General features: G+C 44.8%; 1 protein-coding gene and 1 pseudogene across 3 annotated transcripts in view; one reads left to right on the top strand and one right to left on the bottom strand.

The window, feature by feature from the left end:
* Window positions 1–20231, bottom strand: part of LOC126428105 (uncharacterized) — an 857744-nt gene that overhangs the window by 736218 nt on the left and 101295 nt on the right. The window lies entirely within an intron of this gene.
* Window positions 10101–10218, top strand: LOC126428505 (5S ribosomal RNA; annotated as a pseudogene).

A 20231-nucleotide genomic window follows, 5' to 3' on the forward strand; every position in this document is an offset into this window, starting at 1 on the left:
CGTCGCACATATGAAAGCTAATCCCTTGTGGCATGTAAATAAATTTAAACAAAATTAAAAAATCTGAAAGAAGTTAGGGAAGTTTATTTTATAGATGCTATGCGCGATCAAAGAGACGTTATGTAAAAAGAGTATGAATAAACTTCAGTAAATTAACAAAATTTAAGGTTTCGTACGGAATGAAAACAGTTGTGACATCATCAAGTCCTCATGGCGGTCTAGCGGGTAGAGTACTATTGTCTGGATCTGGTGGTAATGGGCTCAGTCCAGTTTTCTGTAGATCCTATTTCTCCACAACGGTCCCAGGTGAAAATGAACATCGGGGTCAACTGGGGAGCAGGACTCGTGACCCATCCCCTCCTACCGCTACTGTGGATAGGAAGGCTGCAATCTGTCAACTGTTAGGCCAAATAATCCCAGCCACTTTGATTTTTTGACACCCCACCAGCAACAATACTACAGATGTGAAGGTGGTTCCATAATACGATATTGTACACTCTTTCTATATATTTTCATTGCTTTTTTTGGGGGGGGAGGGGGGGGGATGACTCAACAGTTCGATGTGATCCGCCACGAATTCTTCTCCTGAGCCAACCATTTCATATCAGAATAGCACTTGCAGTCTATGGCCTCAATTACTTGCTGGTTGTATACCACTCTCTATCTTCTAGTACAATTTTCGCCCTCTACAGGGTGGTCAATTGATCGTGACCGGGCCAAATATCTCACGAAATATGCGTCAAACGAAAAAACTACAAACAAATAAACTTGTCTAGCTAGAAGGGAGAAAGCAGGTGGCGCTATGGTTGGCCCGCTAGATGGCGCTGCCATAGGTCAAACGGATATCAACTGCGTTTTTTTAAAATAGGAGACTAGGTGGACCTCTTTTTTCGCTTTGTAATAGATGCCGCTGTAATAGTCACAAACGTATGGCTCACAATTTTACATAACAGTTGGTAACAGGTAGGTTTTTTAAATTAAAATACAGAACGTAGGTACGTTTCAAATTTTATTTCGGTTGTTCCAATGTGATACATGTACCTTTGTGAACTTATCATTTCTGAGAACGCATGCAGTTACAGCGATTTTACCTGTAAATACCACATTAATGCAATAAATGCTCAAAATGATGTCCGTCAACCTCAATGAATTTGGCAATACGTGTAACGACATTCCTCTCAACAGCGAGTAGTTCTCCTTCCGTAATGTTCGCACATCCATCGACAATGCGCTGACGCATGTTGTCATTCGTTGCCGGTGCATCACTATATCAAATATCCTTAAACTTTCCCCACAGAAAGAAATCCGGGGACATCAGATACGGTGAACGTGCGGGCCATGGTATGGTGCTTCGACGACCAGCCCACCCGTCATGAAATATGCTATTCAGTACCGCTTCAGCCGCACGCGAGCTACGTGTCGGATATTCATCATGTTGGAACTACATCGCCATTCTATCATGCAGCAAAACATATTGTAGTAACATCGGTAGAACATTACGTAGGAAATCAGCATACATCGCACCATTTAGATTGCCATCGACAAAATTGGTGCCAATTATCCTTTCTCCCATAATGCCGCACCATATATTAAGCCGCCAAGGTCACTGATGTTCCACTTGTCGCAGCCATCGTGGATTTTCCGTTGCCCAATAGTGCATATTATGCCGGTTTACGTTGCCGCTGTTGGTGAATGACGCTTCGTCGCTAAATAGAACGATTGCAAAAAAATTGTCATCGTCCCGTAATTTCTCTCGTGCTCAGTGGCAGAACTGTACACGACGTTCAAAGTCGTCGCCATGCAATTCCTGGTGCATAGAAATATGGTACGTGTGCAATCGATGTTGATCTAGCATTCTCAACATTGACGTTTTTCAGATTCCCGATTCTCGCGCAATTTGTCTGCTACTGATGTGCGGATTAGCCGCGACAGCATCTAAAACACCTACTTGGGCGTCATCATTTGTTGCAGGTCGTGGTTGACGTTTCACATGTGGCTGAACACTTCTTGTTTCCTTAAATAACGTAACTATCCGCCGAACGGTCCGGACACTCGGATGATGTCGTCCAGGATACCGAGCAACATACATACCACACTCCCGTTGGGCATTTTGATCACAATAGCCATACATCAACACGACATCGACCTTTTCCGCAATTGGTAAATGGTCCATTTTAACAAGGGTAATGTATCACGAAGCAAATACCGTCCGTACTGGCGGAATGTTACGTTATACCACGTTTGTGACTATTACAGCGCTATCTATCACAAAGCGAAAAAAGTGGTCAAACTAAAACATTCATATTTCTTTACGTACTACGCGAATATGTAATAAAAAATGGGGGTTGGGGGTTCCTATTTTTAAAAAACGCAGTTGAGATCCGTTTGACCTATGGCAACGCCATCTAGCGGGCCAACCATAGCGCCATCTTGTTTCCCCCTTAAAGGTAGACGAGTTTTGTTCTTTGTAGTTTTTTCGTTTGACGCTTATTTCGTGATATATTTGGCGCGGTCACTATCAATGGACCACGCTGTATAGCTGCCTCTGGTGACACAGATGCCTTAACACGTGTCTCATCGACCTGTCCCCTCTTATTGTCAGTCTTTTCCGCATGTTGCTTTCTTCACAGACTCTTCAGAAAAGCTACTTATTCCTTATATGTACCAGTCCACCTAACTTTCAACACGCCTATTGTACAAGTACATAATACTGTGCGATATTTGATTTTTATTACTTTATAAACATCACCATTAAAAATATAGAATATACGTAGGGACTCTTAAGATGCAGATGATCTAGTTCCTGGCCAATCTAAGTGCTTCTTCTCTAGTGTTATAGCTCATCTAAAAAGATTCTTCTTAATTAGCATGAAATTTCAGTTTTGTTTGTAATTTAAATTTTATAATTTTGTTAGCGTATAACATAGTAATTACTGTACCTTCTCCCCTATCATGCACAATCTCCGTAACTGAAATAAATTAACTGTGTTCATGCACCATAAACAAATTTTGAAGTTCTTCACGAAGAAATATATGTAGATGCTTTTAAATTTTTGTCACTACGTCAGTGTATGTTTACTACCCACCAGTTTCGTGCACACCACAAAATTAGCCTTCATAGGCACGACGCTCGTCGCTAATATCCACTGACGATATGGAGTGGAATGACTGTCGAAATTTCGGTGAAAAGCTTTGGGAGAAAACAATAATTGTAAAGTACCGGAGTCATAGTCCAAGAATTGCAACGAAACGAAGCCATATTAACTTACTTAAAATTCAGCACGTATAATAATTGATACAGTACTCACACAGATATACGGACCGAAGATCATTTGCCCTGGATTTCGAGGGATGACACGTTAATTAATGTAGTCACTGGAAAATAGAATATACGGACGTCCATGCGACTGTACAAAATAATCCAATACTGAACTGTGCTCAGCGGCTGACAGGGAATTCATCCTCCTGCAATACAACAGGAAGTTAATATCTGAAATATAACGAGTTGCGATGTTCGCTAAGTTATAGTAGTGATAACTTGGCGAGTTTTGCAACGTACGACTGAAATTTTTAATGTTTGTAGCTCCTGAAATACGATAGTGACTTTATTTTTTTTGCTGTGGTATTGCAGAGGATAACAACAACATAACATGTGTGGGAGCTCGTGTTGCGCTCTACCGAAACTACAGTTCGCTAAATTTGGTACAGCACACAAATGACGTAGTGAATGGTACGGTAACCGCTAGTATGGGCAGCGTTGGTAGGGAAAAAGAGAGACAAATGAATGTGTGAGAGAGCAAATGGGTTTACTTTTTCACGTAATTAGAACCGCACATCATTCAGTGTTAATCTGTTGTGACTTTTATATCCTTATAGAACAGAAATAAAGTAATACATAAATAAGTAATAAAAATAAGTTGATCGTCCAACTTGTGCGGTTTTATGTAACCAAAGCACTGACTTTCGATGCAAGTACAGTTTAAATGGACAAACATAAAAAGAAATATATTATTATTATTGTTATTTTGTTCTCAATAGAGTATCCTTCATCATGATCATAAGGAACAATTTCCTCTTATTGTTTTTTGTTTTGTTTTGCTTTAGGGCTCAAAAGCAACTGGGACGATACGCGCCCAAGGCGAAACTACAGAACACGAAGACACAGAGGAGTTACAAAACTACTATACGTCAATCCCAACTGACATAGTAGAGGACAGCTAAAAACAGGAACATGGAAATAGGGCTAAAAAAAAAGATCATAAACAAACGGAGGTCCAAAACTAAAAATTAAATGGCCTTCGCCATATTGCTTTGGCGGATGAAAAATAAAACGCAGTAGACAGCCCGCGCGTCATTTGCTGAAACGGCCAATAACTTAGACGGCAAACCCAAGCGGGAACGTAAACGGTTAAAAAATGAACATTGCGTCAGGGAGTGGCGGACAGTTAAAACTTGGGCGCATTGAGTACAAAGCGGTGGGGTAGCGCCACTTAGAAAATGACGATGGCTGAAAAGTCAGTACCCTATACGCAAACTAGTTAAAATGACCTCGCGGCGGAAGGGCCAAGAGAAAGTCGTCCAAGCCGCTGGGAGAGGCTTAATAATCCGGAGCTTATTCCCGTGAAGGGAGGACCATTGGCGACGCAAAAGGAACAACACCTGCTGACAGACGGCAACACAGAGATCATCAGGGGGGAATATAGGACCTTGCGTGCTGAGGTACGAGCACTGCAGCCTTAGCAGCGGCGTCCTCGTTTCCTGTAACACCGACATGACCAGGGAGCCACAGAAACTGGCTCCACGAAGAGTGAGTGAGTGACAGTTTTCCTGGACCCGCTACACTAAAGGATGGGCGCTTTACAACGCACATACACTCCTGGAAATTGAAATAAGAACACCGTGAATTCATTGTCCCAGGAAGGGGAAACTTTATTGACACATTCCTGGGGTCAGATACATCACATGATCACACTGACAGAACCACAGGCACATAGACACAGGCAACAGAGCATGCACAATGTCGCCACTAGTACAGTGTATATCCACCTTTCGCAGCAATGCAGGCTGCTATTCTCCCATGGAGACGATCGTAGAGATGCTGGATGTAGTCCTGTGGAACGGCTTGCCATGCCATTTCCACCTGGCGCCTCAGTTGGACCAGCGTTCGTGCTGGACGTGCAGACCGCGTGAGACGACGCTTCATCCAGTCCCAAACATGCTCAATGGGGGACAGATCCGGAGATCTTGCTGGCCAGGGTAGTTGACTTACACCTTCTAGAGCACGTTGGGTGGCACGGGATACATGCGGACGTGCATTGTCCTGTTGGAACAGCAAGTTCCCTTGCCGGTCTAGGAATGGTAGAACGATGGGTTCGATGACGGTTTGGATGTACCGTGCACTATTCAGTGTCCCCTCGACGATCACCAGTGGTGTACGGCCAGTGTAGGAGATCGCTCCCCACACCATGATGCCGGGTGTTGGCCCTGTGTGCCTCGGTCGTATGCAGTCCTGATTGTGGCGCTCACCTGCACGGCGCCAAACACGCATACGACCATCATTGGCACCAAGGCAGAAGCGACTCTCGTCGCTGAAGACGACACGTCTCCATTCGTCCCTCCATTCACGCCTGTCGCGACACCACTGGAGGCGGGCTGCACGATGTTGGGGCGTGAGCGGAAGACGGCCTAACGGTGTGCGGGACCGTAGCCCAGCTTCATGGAGACGGTTGCGAATGGTCCTCGCCGATACCCCAGGAGCAACAGTGTCCCTAATTTGCTGGGAAGTGGCGGTGCGGTCCCCTACGGCACTGCGTAGGATCCTACGGTCTTGGCGTGCATCCGTGCGTCGCTGCGGTCCGGTCCCAGGTCGACGGGCACGTGCACCTTCCGCCGACCACTGGCGACAACATCGATGTACTGTGGAGACCTCACGCCCCACGTGTTGAGCAATTCGGCTGTACGTCCACCCGGCCTCCCGCATGCCCACTATACGCCCTCGCTCAAAGTCCGTCAACTGCACATACGGTTCACGTCCACGCTGTCGCGGGATGATACCAGTGTTAAAGACTGCGATGGAGCTCCGTATGCCACGGCAAACTGGCTGACACTGACGGCTGCGGTGCACAAATGCTGCGCAGCTAGCGCCATTCGACGGCCAACATCGCGGTTCCTGGTGTGTCCGCTGTGCCGTGCGTGTGATCATTGCTTGTACAGCCCTCTCGCAGTGTCCGGAGCAAGTATGGTGGGTCTGACACACCGGTGTCAATGTGTTCTTTTTTCCATTTCCAGGAGTGTAGACTTTGAAGGGCGATGACACAACTGAAAAGTCTATACTCCGTGGCCTGATACAGGGCGAGGGTCTCGGCTGTAAATACTGAGAAGTGTGCCGGAAGCCAACATCGAAAGACACGGGAGCCAGTGACGAAGGCACACCCGACCCCAGGGTCAGCCCGAGAGCCATCAGTGTGCATAAAGGTACTATCGTGAAGTTCCATCAGAGGGTCGTGAAACTAAAGGCGGTAGACCGATGCTGGAGTAGTGTCCTTAGTAAGCAAATGAAGGCCAAGGTTAACATTGGCTGCTTCACGAAGCCAAGGTGGTGAAGGGGTCGCACCCACCGGGAAAGATGCAGGTAGTATGAAGTTAAGGCGCTGTAGCAAGTACCGAAAGCGGACTCCAGGAGGTAACAGAGAAGAGGAACGAGCTCCATACAGACGATCAAAGGAGTCATCGAAGGACGAGGCATAGTAGGCATTTACGAGTGGAACAGAGGAGGAAATGTTCTAGTAATGGTTCAAGGTGCCCTCTGCCATGCACCGTGCGGTGGTTTGCGGAATATGTATAAAGATGTAATACGTTATGATGTGGACTCGAGCCCTCATAACGGCTTCGTGGAGCGAGGAGCGTATGTGTGCAGCGCTGTGAATGGACTGTCATCGTCTTGGAAAAGGGTAATGGTCCCAGTGTAATCCTGGTAATCTTGAAAATGTAAAGGAAAGAGTATTTGGCATGTCGAGTTCTCAAATACCTCTGCGGGATAGACAACATTTCCAGCACTTCTGAATTGCGGGTTGCAAGCCGGGCAGGCGACGCCTTGGGCAGCGTCTGTTAACTGAGCTTGGCTACAGCTGATGCAGTACTTCGGCACAGTTGCGACTGCCACTCTGTACAGTTTACAATTGCAATTTCTCTGCAGCTCTCGACCCGCAGATTATAACACAGCGTGAATTCTTACACTGGGTTTTTGCTATTGGCTGCCGCTGTCGGAAAGGACGAACACCGATATACTCTAACGCATCTCGACTGGCCCACAAAACCACCCGATCCTACTAAATCCCATACAAAATGTCTGGCAGTGGTTTGGAATAGGGGCCGAAACGCAGCAGCCAACATCCGCAGAATATGGTAGGTCTACAGGATGTAATTTTGAATGTTTGCCTTCAGCTGGTCATGGCATACGTGAAGAAACCTGCGTGGCTGAATTGCGTAAGTCATCTTCACTGACAAAAGTGACAATCGGATCGCAAGCTCATGAGGGCTCACTAGAACCAGTTGTGTCTCTGTTGATAACCAATTTTGATTGCATCAGACCGTTGTGCACAGCGATCGTAGATTTTAAGGGGAAGGAGAAACACACAGCAGACAGTCGCAATCCCATTAGTTGTTAAAATCTAGATTTCGGCTATAAATAGCCATCTTCAGTGCATTTTCGTTACAATTCAACAGACTCTCGGCAGTTCATGTCCTATATGTTCCTACAGATGTGCGTATACACCTGTAAGAACGTATGGAAGAACGTAGATTTGCAAGTACAATAATAACTAATGGGGTTGCGATTGACGGCTGTGTGGCCCTCCTTCTGTGATGTTATATCCCACTGATGCAGTCGAGACGTCACTGAACAGTTTTATGTAACGCCCTGAAATTTTAACTAAAGCAATGATAGCTTTCACTCCGTTTCGTATTCCAGTTATCATACGACTATTTCTAAAGCATATAATATAGAACGAATGTTGTGTGTGAAGCAAAAGCTTTTCATCGACCTGTGGCAGTCACTGTTGAGAACACAGATCAATATGATCGGCATCATGTACCCGCCCTTGTAGCCGCGCGCGTAAGCAGGTCTCTTTCGAGATTCGGGGAGGCGTGCCGACCGCGGATCCAATCTCTGCTCTCCCTTTTCCCCATAGTCCAACTTTTATATCTTCGCCACCACGTTTTGCTGTTACCGGCGTTTGCATCACTGATGTTTGTTTTTGGAATTCCAGTTGGTCCTGCAGTTCCCTGCTTATGGATTTCCCTTCGTGTCGTTTTGGTGCTGACAGTGTTCGCGAGTGCGACATTCAGTTCTGCAGTAACCTCTGCCGCAGTCGTGCTCTTATTTTTCTGCACAATCGTCTTCAGTAATCCTCTGTCACGAACAGTGAGCACACATGTTGTTGTTGTGGTCTTCAGTCCTGAGACTGGTTTGATGCAGCTCTCCATGCTACTCTATCCTGTGCGAGCTTCATCTCCCAGTACTTACTGCAACCTACATCCTTCTGAATCTGCTTAATCATCTCTTGGTCTCCCTCTACGGTTTTTACCCTCCACGCTGCCCTCCAATGCTAAATTTGTGGTCCCTTGATGCCTCAGAACATGTCCTACCAACCGGTCCCTTCTTCTAGTCAAGTTGTGCCACAAACTCCTCTTCTCCCCAATTCTGTCAGTACCTCCTCATTAGTTATGTGATATACCCATCTAATTTTCAGCATTCTTCTGTAGCACCACATTTCGAAAGCTTCTATTCTCCTCTTTTCCAAACTATTTATCGTCCATGTTTCACTTCCATACATGACTACACTCCATACAAATGCTTTCAGAAACGACTTCCTGACACCTAAATCTATACTCGATGTTAACAAATTTCTCTTCTTCAGAAACGCTTTCTTTGCCATTGGCAGTCTACATTTTATATCCTACTTCGACCATCATCTGTTATTTTGCCCCCCAAATAGCAAACTTCATTTACTACTTTCAGTGTCTCATTTCCTGATCTAATTCAATCAGCATCACCCTATTTAATTCGACTACATTCCATTATTCTCGTTTTGCTTTTGTTCATGTTCATCTTACATCCTCCTTTCAAGATAGTGCCCATACCGTTCAACTGCTGTTCCAAGTCCATTGCTGTCTCTGACAGAATTACAATGTCATCGGCGAACCTTAAAGTTTTTATTTCTTCTCCATGGATTTTAATACCTACTCCGAATTTTTCTTTTGTTTCCTTTACTGCTCTCAATATACAGATTGAATAACATCGGAAGATCACCCCAGCTATACACTATACCTCAAATATTGAAATAGCATCTAGTAGTGCAGTCACATCTGTCAGGATGTAAACAATTTCTGAATTATCCAAACATGCAAATGGAGCTTCTATATTTTTATCTGCATTTATTTGCATGTAGGACTTTTCCACACTTTAAGTGTGTAAAAGAAAACGACATTCCGTTTACGGAGATGGTGACTGATAACGCATCAACACTTATTCATCAAATGCCACCAGTAGCATCTGAAGATGTCTTAGCGGATGATATTTCTCCGCTTTCGCTGTCATCATCATCATCATCGTCCTCGTCGTAGTTTTGCAACTTCAGTTTTCTGGGTGTGGTGTACAAGCGCTCGCCATCCCCTTCTGTCTTCATACTTCTTCACTTCCAGGACAGCTTCCCATTTGTGTCCTTTCTCCTCCACTTTACCGCCTCAAACCAGCGTTTTCTTGATCCTCACCGGAGTCTTCTTTCTACGACGTTGAGGTTGAAATGCCTTCTGGCATTTCTTTCGTTGTTCGTTCTCATTGTGTGAACATGCCACTGAAGCCTGCGTTTCTTTATCATACTGGTAACAGAAACCTCAACACCAGCTACTTTTCTATTCACCCCTTTCCTGGTTTTGTCCTTTCTAGTTGTTTGGTTACAGTTTTAATGAATCTCATATCTCTTGCCTGTTCAGGTCTTTATTTAGTATGGTACACGTTTCTAAACCATGTGTTACGATTGGTACGACATAGGTGTGGTACATGGTCGCTATTGTTTTTCGTGGCCTATTATCATCCCAGAGCCCACAGCCTTGCCGCAGTGGTACCACCGGTTCCCGTCCGATCACCGAAGTTACGCGCTGTTGGGCTGGGCTAGCACTTGGATGGGTGACCATCCGGTCTGCCGAGCGCTGTTGGCAAGCAGGGTGCACTCAGCCCTTGTGAGGCAAACTGAGGAGCTACTTGGCTGAGAAGTAGCGGCTCCGGTCTCGTAAACTGACATACGGCCGGGAGAGCGGTGTGCTGACCACGTGCCCCCCGCCCCCCCCTCCCCCCCATATACGCATCTAGTGACGCCTGTGGGCTGGGGATGACACGGCGGCCGGTCGGTGCGGTTGGGCCTACCTAGGCCTGTTCGGACGGAGCTTAGTTTATCATCCCAGGGAAGATTTCTGATTTGCCTTTGGTTCCTATGTGCTTCTGAGTATTTTCTGCTTAATAGTGTTGTCTTTCGAGATCATGCTTCCTAGGTGCTTGTAATGGAAAACATATTCTACTTTGAGTCCTTCTCGAAATATATTTGAGGTTGTTCCTTGCCTTTTGATGGTCATTTCTATTGTCTTTGTTTTACGTATTTTTAGTCCGAAAATTTCGAAAGTGTTGTTCCAGTCATTAACCTATCATTTACATTCCTCTGTGCTTCAGCTCCTCTCTCCCCATACTATCAAATCATCAGCAGAAACCAGGGAATCTGGTTCGGTGTGTGTTTTCTTGATTGATTTTATGATATTGTCCATTACTACTACAAGCAGGAGTTGTGAGAGGGCACTTCCATTTTGGACACCTTTTTGTTTCAAACTATTCTGCTCGTCCACTACATATCTGGACACAGCTGTATCACTTTTGGTATTACATTTTGACTTCATCATTTAGGTACCTTGGCACCTTTAGGTCTTCCAAGGATTCCCGTATCTTGTTTCGAGGTACACTGTCATACGCTGTTTCAGTGTCCGCAAATACAATCATAAGATTTCTTCCATATTCCCAGTACTGATTTTTCGCTGTATAAATCTCCGATACGGTGCCTCACGGATCACCAGACACTTATGCTCCCTTGGTAACGGAAGCATCCGGCATATGAGCGCCATCAGCGTGCCCAAGTTTGATTTCTCTGGCCTCCGACATAACGCACTCACAGCTACAAAGAACATTGTGAGACCTCTCCTGGAGTATACAACTTTCAAATAACTTCCGGGAATTCAGCCAGGTAGCACTTTCAGCGACCGCCGATATTTCGGCGTGAGAACACCCTGCCATTTTCAAGGCAGGAAAGATAACACACACACTGAACACTAGTGCCACCAAAGATGACCAAAGTCAGAGCTACCGATAGTCAGACTATGTATTCGTAGGTGAGGTAGCATTCACTCTGTCCCTCTGTTTCTTGACAAGGGAGAGAGCCGGATTCCAAACAGAAACCTCCATCCCTGTTAACGAGGTTGCTCTCTAATTTAATCTCAACTGCCTCCTTAATAACACTGTCCCAATAGCTGGACGTGCATGCCAATATCTCGGTGTTGTTATATAACATGGGGTGACCAGTATCCAAGCAATGTTCGGCAATAGCAGATCTATTTGGCTGCTGTAATCGTGTGTGCCGTTTATGCTCAGTACATCGGTCCTCCACGGTCCTGATAGTTTGACCAATATATGCCATGCCGCAGCTACAAGGAATGCGACATACACCCGCCTTACACAGTCCACGATCCTTAACGGAACTCAAAAGTGCTCTAATTTTAGATGGAGGTCGGAAAACACATTTCACACCGTATTTCCGTAAAATACGACCGATCTTGTTGGACGTGTTTCCTACGTAAGGCAAAAAGGGAGTAGACTTAGCTGTTGACTCAAAATTATCATCAGTGACCCGATTTACAGTTGGTCGATAGCACAACGCACGTTCAATCTATCACGACGAAATGTAACTTCAAGATGGGACAGCTCAGTTAGCAAAGTCTCAGCGTCAGAAACGACATGTGCCCTGTGTACCAAGTTACGAAGTACCCCTTCACGCTGAGCCGGATGGTGACAACTATTAGCCTGTAAGTACAAGTCGGTGTGAGTACGTTTCCTATAGACTGCATGTCCCAATGAGCCATCATCCTTCCTCCTAACCAACACGTCAAGAAAGGGAAGGCAACTATCCTCTTCCACCTCCATCGTCAAACGAATGTTCGGGTGGATCAAGTTCAGATGTTCTAGAAAGACATTCAAATTCTCCCTACCATGAGGCCAAACAACGAAGGTATCGTCAACGTATCTAAAGAAACAGGCGGGTGTTCTGACCACGGCTGACACGGAACGTACTAAGGGCATTACACAGCCGGCGTTCTTGGCCAAATACAACAACGCAACCTGCAGGCTCTGCTAGCTTCTGTATTTTTATTCAAGAACGCATATCTCGCGGTGTTCCCATGTTTTTGTCCAAACCCCTACAGTGCTCCAAATGGCCTGATGTCCTCTTCTTATGACGTCATCGATTATTTTTCCTGTGCGCTCGATTGCTTGCGTCGATCACACGGCTATTCAGTCCGCCCTGCTTTCAACGGCACGAGTTGTCCTGGGATGAACGGCCGTACACTCAGCAAGCAATCCAGACAGGAAAGTTTCGAGGGTGGGTTCCGCGCTGACAGAGCAGTGCAGTAATCCAGACTAGTTTACATTGCGTTGCTGGAGACCTGCCACGAGAACGGATCTGCAGCCAAGTTAAACGGGCCGCGTCATCCCCTAAGCTGTCGGCTCGTTAAGCGCCTGCTATACCGCCTGCCAAACGACCCGCAGCATCGACGTCGCGGACGTCGACTGCTCACAGTCCTGTGAGTTACCCTCCGGACCGAACTCGCTCAGCTCTCGGCCAGATAATACCTGCTAAACACTCGTACAAAATGTTTATCGCTTCAGGAAGAGTGTTGCATCACGCGCGGGTTTTTGTGTATCGAGGATGACTCGGGGTGAAAAGATGCGAAGCGCAGAATTTGTTCCTGAGACGGCAACTCTCTGTTTATACTTACGAGCCAAACTGCTTAACAGCTTCTGGGATCTTTTCGAGAGCAATAGAAGAAATTGCTTGCTCAATGTGCAGATTGAATAACATCGGGGACAGGCTACAACCCTGTCTCACTCCCTTCCCAACCACTGCTTTCCTTTCATTCCCGTCGACTCTTATAACTGCCATCTGGTTTCTGTACAAATTGTAAATAGCCTTTCGCTCCCTGTATTTTACCCCTGCCACGTTAAGAATTTGAAAGAGAGTATTCCAATCAACATTGTCAAAATCTTTCTCTAAGTCTACAAATGCTAGAAACGTAGGTTTGCCTTTCCTTAATCTTTCTTCTAAGGTAAGTCGTAGGGTCAGTATTGCCTCACGTGTTCCAACATACTAGATTAAAAATAGGAGTAGGCACAACAGACTTGACGAATCGATAAGGTGAAAACAGCCACATTGTTCCTTGGAAGGGAAGGTGAATTTGATTGACGTAGCTATTGCCCAATACACTTGCGATTTTTGTTATTGCTTCAGAGTGGAAAATTAATCCAAAAGTGACGATGCAGGGAAGTCATCGACTTGTCACATTTCGCTCTCGCTGTCATCGTGCCCGTCTCCCTCAACTGGGCAGTCTTTTCTGGGGACGCGGAGACTGACTTCTGTTAGAGCCCCAACTTCTTACTGGTCGACATTTTGTAGTCCTTCAATTTCACTAAATTTTTTTCAGTCCTTTTTCGAAGTCTACGTTAATTGCTGGAAACAACAGCAATAAAACAAACCGGCTAGTTTGAGTGGTTTTAGCAGTCGGGTTAAACTGGAGACGAAAAAAATCGGTATGAACAAAAATAGGTTGTTTCTGATATAACCGCCAGTCCTAGTGCGTGTGAGTGTATGTGTGTGTGGGGGGGGGGGGGGAGGGGGGGGGGGGAGAGAGAGAGAGAGAGAGAGAGAGAGGTATAGCAAATGGCTACCCTCTCCCCCTCCCCAGAGGGGGGGGGGGGGAGAGAAAGAGAGAGAGAGAGAGAGAGAGAGAGAGAGAGACGTATAGCAAATGGCACCCCCCCCTCCCCTCTGGTGCGCGCGCCGCCATGCTTTCGCTGACAAGTTAATCCACTCGACTCCCGTGGCCACGGCTTGTCACATTACTGCTCTTCGGGGCGAGGTCAGACGGAGGTTTCAAAACTTCTCAGCATGACGTCGCGCACTTGACTGAAAGTTCGAAAACGCGTCTAAAAATGTCTATACGTCATAAGACTCAACACAATAATTAGTACCAATACGTGTACCTCGTCAGTCGACAAAACTGAGACTGAATTAATATAAAGTATAGAAAAATTAAAATCCTGGCTTTTAGTGCTTCAGCTGTTTTACAGTGTTTCTGTCAAGTCGAGTACACGCACAGGGCATTCAAACAACCACGTGAAACTGTCCGGAAACTCCTCCGTTGGGATGTTGTTCAACTCGAGCGTTACTATGGCTGGAATGTCGGATATGTCGTCAAGGCGTTGACCCTTCATCAGGATTTATGTACTCTGCCATTCTGTGGTGGCTCCATGTTCATCACACTAGGTCTAGTCATCTGTTGATATTATCCAGAAATGAACTGTCCGGTTCAAATGGCTCAAATGGCTCTGAGCACTAAGGGAATTAACATCTGATCTCATCAGTCCCCTAGAACTTAGAACTACTTAAACCTAACTAACCTAAGGACGACACACACATCCATGCCCGAGGCAGGATTCGAACCTGCAACCGTAGTGATCGCGCGGGAACTGTCCGGATTTTGCATTTCCAACAACTCGCAGCGGACATCCATGCGTCGTTGTTCCTCTACGGGTGACAAGGTGTGCGAGGGTTTTACAATCGCTTTTCTCTTCTTAGAGACATTCTGCACAATGTCTTGAACACTTGATTTACAGGTGTTGCCCCATTTGCGATTTGTGAGACAGCAACGTTGACAAACTGCGGCCACCACGTAGACTATTTAACACCGCCTGCTCACGACTGACTGGTCGAATGCACATATGTTGTTTGCAGTTGTTAGTTCGAGCTGCCACCTAAGCTACTGCGCTGACATTTCTTAAATTCCCAGAAATAAAACCAGTCTTGCAACTTTTCCTCGGTCGCTATATAGTTTACGTTTAGGAACAAGGATCTAAAACGTATTAAGAGCCATTTCGTCACGTTCAGTTCCTAACAGTAACTTACAAGAGGCGTTCATAAATTGTTAATCGTTACCGAGAAAGAATGAAGTCCTACGTAATATATTATTTTTGATAACGTTACCCTCATTTGGGCACTGGAATGTCTCGGTAGTAACAGGTGCAAATTTGTGCCGAACTCAGATTCGAACCCAGATCTCCCGCTTTACGCGACTGGTTGTCCTAAGTCTCCGGCCATCCGAGCACGCTCGTCTTCCGATCCAAATTCCCAGACTTCTGATGTAGCAGTGACACCACCTAAGCATGACCTCTTACTTGCAGTTTCTGATTCCTTTAAGGGGGGTAGGACATCAAATGGGCTGACTTGGGGCAGGAGAGGCACCACAGGACATTTTAATTTCCACAGTCTATAGTTTTACAAATAAATTCATAAAACTTTGTTAGCATGACCAGGAAGCATCCAGCATTCATATTCATAGCAGTGGAAGTTCAAAAGCATACGAAAATATTTGTGTGTGTGTGTGTGTGTGTGTGTGTGTGTGTGTGTGTGTGAAATTTCATGATATTTTCACTTACTATTGGTTGCATTTGTTGCCATAGGTACACTTTTCTTTATAAGTTAGACAGATTATGTGATGAATTTTACACAGCATACAAACCATACTTACAGGTGTATGAAACTCTAGATTTTTCCAAATCTATTACAAACTGTGGTAAAAATTTGAATTTTTTCTAAATATGAAATTTAAAATGTAACAGCTCTTTTATTTTTTCATAAATTAAATAAATTCTAGAGTTTTATACGCCTGTAAGTATGGTTTGTATGCTGTGCAAAATTCATCGAAGAATCTCTCTTACTTCTGAATAAAAGTGTACCGAAAGCAACAAATGCAGCCAATTGTAAGCAAAAAAAATGAAAATTCACAAGTAAAAAAAATTATTTTATTATGTTTTTGAACTTCCACTGTTGTGAGTGTGAATCCTGAACCTTTCCTGATCATGCTGACAAAGTTTTATGAATTTATTTGTAAAAGCATTGACAGTGGAAATTAAAATGTCCTGTAGTGCCTCTCCTGCCCCAAGTCAGCCCATTTGATGTCCTACTCCTCTTAAGAGATTGCACATGTTGTGCGTACGCACTGGAAGAAAGGAACGAACTTGATATTATGATGGACATTGATAAATGTATCAATGTGACTTAAGGGTCTCTGTACCGGAAATGAATCAAAGTTATCAACCAAAACCGTTGTGATACCTCTGACGGTGGAATACGTGTACCGGTACTGCTGTTCCTAAGGTTGTAGGATAGGCCACTTTCAGACAAGGAAAAAATGTTCAATAAACACGAGCTCTAAAATGGATGCATTAAGGCCTTTTTCGCACTGGGACACTGATGACGGTCGCCAGTGATGGTCTTTGGTGTGTGTGGTGAACACTCTTGGAGCATTGGTGTCTGACATCGCAGGTATTGCCAACTGATTAGTTAGTGAAATGGACTCGTACAGGGGTAACAACCAAACTTCGCTAGCCTTTTATAGGCTAAGGTATTAAATTTGAAAAAATACAACTTACCAGTTTTGTTTTTCTCATCCATGCTCTTCTCATTGAAATCAGGCACGAACTTCGCTATACTTTCTTGCCACGCATTTTTTTATTCACTTTGTTGCTTTAGTCATCGCTTTTCACATCCCAAATATCAGGACGACTTTCTACCTCACTTACAAAATCTTCCGTGTTAATCAAATCTAAACTCATGGCTACAATGTGTAGAGTACAATGTACAATGAATGTTTCGCGTCACTGCCTCAGAAATGCCAGCCTGTCGGTTGGCAAACCTGCAGCGCTGTGTCTTTGATCTTCGTTCCATTGTGAACACTCCAATTAAAACTAATGCACGTCTGGCGGTGACAGCTGTAAACACAGTGACCTTGTCCGTCACATGTGGCGAGAGTGAGTCACTGCTGGATCAAAGTGGTTCGGTGAAGCGGTGTGGTGTCCCTGTGTGAATACTCCAGTTCAAACGAATGCATCTCTGTCGTCACCAGTGTTACAGTGTGTAACGGGCCTAAGAGCTATGAGCACGTGTTTAATACAGGAGATTCGCGCTAAACAAAATGAACAAGTGCTCATAGCGCCTCAGGTATACATTTTAGAGTCAAAGTTTATTGTACATTTTTTTCCTGGTATTGGTCCATAGTACCACCTCTGAAAGTTTTTCTACCCTACATTCTAAGCAACAACAGTACCGGTGTATCTATTTCACCGTCAGAGGTATCAGAACGGTTTTCTTTTGCTTTCGACTCGTTCGTTTCCGGTACAGGGACCCTTACCTCAAACTGATACATTTATCACTGTCCATCATCCTTCAAAGTTTGTAACATCATCGTGGTACCACCTTGTATACAGGTTGGTCCATTGATAGTGACCGGGCCAAATATCTCACGAAATAAGCATCAAACGAAAAAACTACAAAGAATGAAACTCTTCTTGCCTGAAGGGGGAAACCAGATGGCGCTATGGTTGACCCGCTATGTAGCGCTGCCATAAGTCAAACGGATATCAACTGCGCTTTTTTAAATAGGAACCCCCATTTTCCATTACATATTCGTGTAGTACCTACAGAAAGATGAATGTTTGACTCGTAGTTGGACCACTTTTTTCGCTTTGTGATAGATGGCGCTGTAATAGCCACAAAAGTGTAAGTACGTGGTATCACGTAATATTCCGCCAGTGCGGACGGTATTTGCTTCGTGATGCATTACCCGTGTTAAAATGGACCGTTTACCAATTGCGGAAAAGGTCGGTATCGTGTCGATGTATGGCTATTGTGATTGAAATGACTAACGGGCGTGTGCTATGTATGCTGCTCGGTACCCTGGTCGACATCATCCAAGTTGATATCCGTTTGACGTATGGCAGCGCCATCTAGGGTGCCAACCATAGCACCATCTGGTTTCCCCCCTCATGCTAGACAAGTTTCGTTCTTTGTTCTTTTCTCGTTTGACGCTTATTTCGTGACATATTTGGCCCGGTCACGATTAATGGACCACCCTTATACACAGATTTACAGGGGCCAGCGTCTGTAACTTCGACGCTCTGTAGCCTCGCTGGATGTCGTTTACGGACATGGGTTCCAAGTCAGACATTTATGTACTCACTGCCCTCTACAAGTCAGACAAGTTTCCAACGGGAACGTTTGAACAACTGACTTGAAGGTGACTGAAAACCGAAATGGGCTGACCGCTAGCAATAAATGTTATTACAGACAGTACAGTGTCTGGAATTTTTGAAATTTGAACATGATGGCGATTTTGGCCTAAGAAAAATGTTTGAGATGAACGAGATACTCGCATACAGGCCAGATTACTTCCACGGAAACACGCAGTACCATGTTTCAAAACTTCTCAAAGCTGCTTCAGAGATGTAGCTCTCCAATATTTGCACAACGTTAATTACAGGACTGGCACGTACATTATAAAAGAATGCATTCTCGTAGATATTTAAACAAGTACCATATTCCGAAAACACTGTTTTCCAGTGCGAAACACGCATTGTGGAAACGAATGTGCAACAAAATACACACACACACACACGCAGACAGACAGACAAACACGCACGCACAAAACACTCAGACACACAAAACTATTTGTCAGGTGGGAGGGAATAGTAATAAAAGAAGGGAAAAAACATGCAACACGAACGAAAGCGGGTGGGAAATTGCGAGTTGATGAGAAGATCTTTTAAAACATTGAAGGTAATCGAAAAAACAAAGTATCCGTTTCCATTCGGACATCGCTACCGAACGAAAGATAGCAGATTAATAAAGGATACATTCCTGTGTACCAGGAAAAAGAAGTCAACGGTAGACTTGGTCACAGAAATAAGCACAGAATTACAAAGACGCAACACTAAAGAATCAAAAGATTTTCAAATTAGAAAAAAAGGGTAATGACATGGACAGGCGATAGAAAAAAGATAACGTAAGGAGAAGGTAGAGGAATACAGGGAAAAAATGAAAGACGGAAAATAGAGGAAGACAACTTGTTAGTGATCCTAGTTGTTTAATTAAAATGTGAGAACAGTAAGAAGTTCAATGTCTGTCTGTCTCTGGACAAGACCTTGCAGATATCTTATCTGGCGAGCGGCTCAATTTTGGCAGCTGGAAAATTTTCGCGGCACATCGTCTCCACTGAAGCCGGCAACGGACTCATTTCGCGCTCCGGTGGACTGAAACGGGAAGTTCAGCAGTTTCCCGTGGTCCTCCAACAAACACAGCCCAGAGAGGCATAAGCAAGCTGGTGGCGCGTGAAAGCGTCTCCTACACACGTCTACCATTTACCAGTATTATCTTATCACAGATGTTTTGTTGCTTACAGCGTACATAATGGAGAATATGAGCACTGGATGCCAGAGGAACTATGAAAATTGAAGGGTGTGATTATGGTAGTTTGAAAGTGTGTTATAGATACACCGCGTGGTTATAATTAAACTTCCCCGATTTATTTCGACTTACACGTAAACTAATTAGCGTACGAGTACCAAACTTGGTAGCATTGAAGTAAAGGACATGGGGAAGAGAAATAATGCAGAATCAACTGAATTGAAACACTTTTAATGTGCTGCTACGGTACACCATAGCACTACATACCGGTACCATTACTTCTATGAAAGGGACTCAATATGGCGCCCATCAGTGTCCAGAAGAATCTGAATGCGAAGATTTGCATTCTCCACAGGAGAACAAAGCATGTCCCCAGGTATGCTGGCTGTCTGTCTTGATACGCGGCGCTTCAGATTAGCACATGTTTGAATGATGTAAACCCTGTCCTTCAGGTAGCCCCACAACCAGAAATCACAGGGAGTGAGGTAGGGTGATCGTGGCGGCCAAGCATTTGGAAACTATCGGCTGATAATTCGATCGTTTGAAAACGTGCTTCGGAGAAGCAGGTGGACTTCAAGAGCGAAGCACAGCGGAACAAATCACATCCATAGGTGTGTTGGCTAC

This window comes from Schistocerca serialis, chromosome 12 (genome assembly GCF_023864345.2).
Source record: "Schistocerca serialis cubense isolate TAMUIC-IGC-003099 chromosome 12, iqSchSeri2.2, whole genome shotgun sequence".
Classification (NCBI taxonomy): Eukaryota; Metazoa; Arthropoda; class Insecta; order Orthoptera; family Acrididae; genus Schistocerca; species Schistocerca serialis.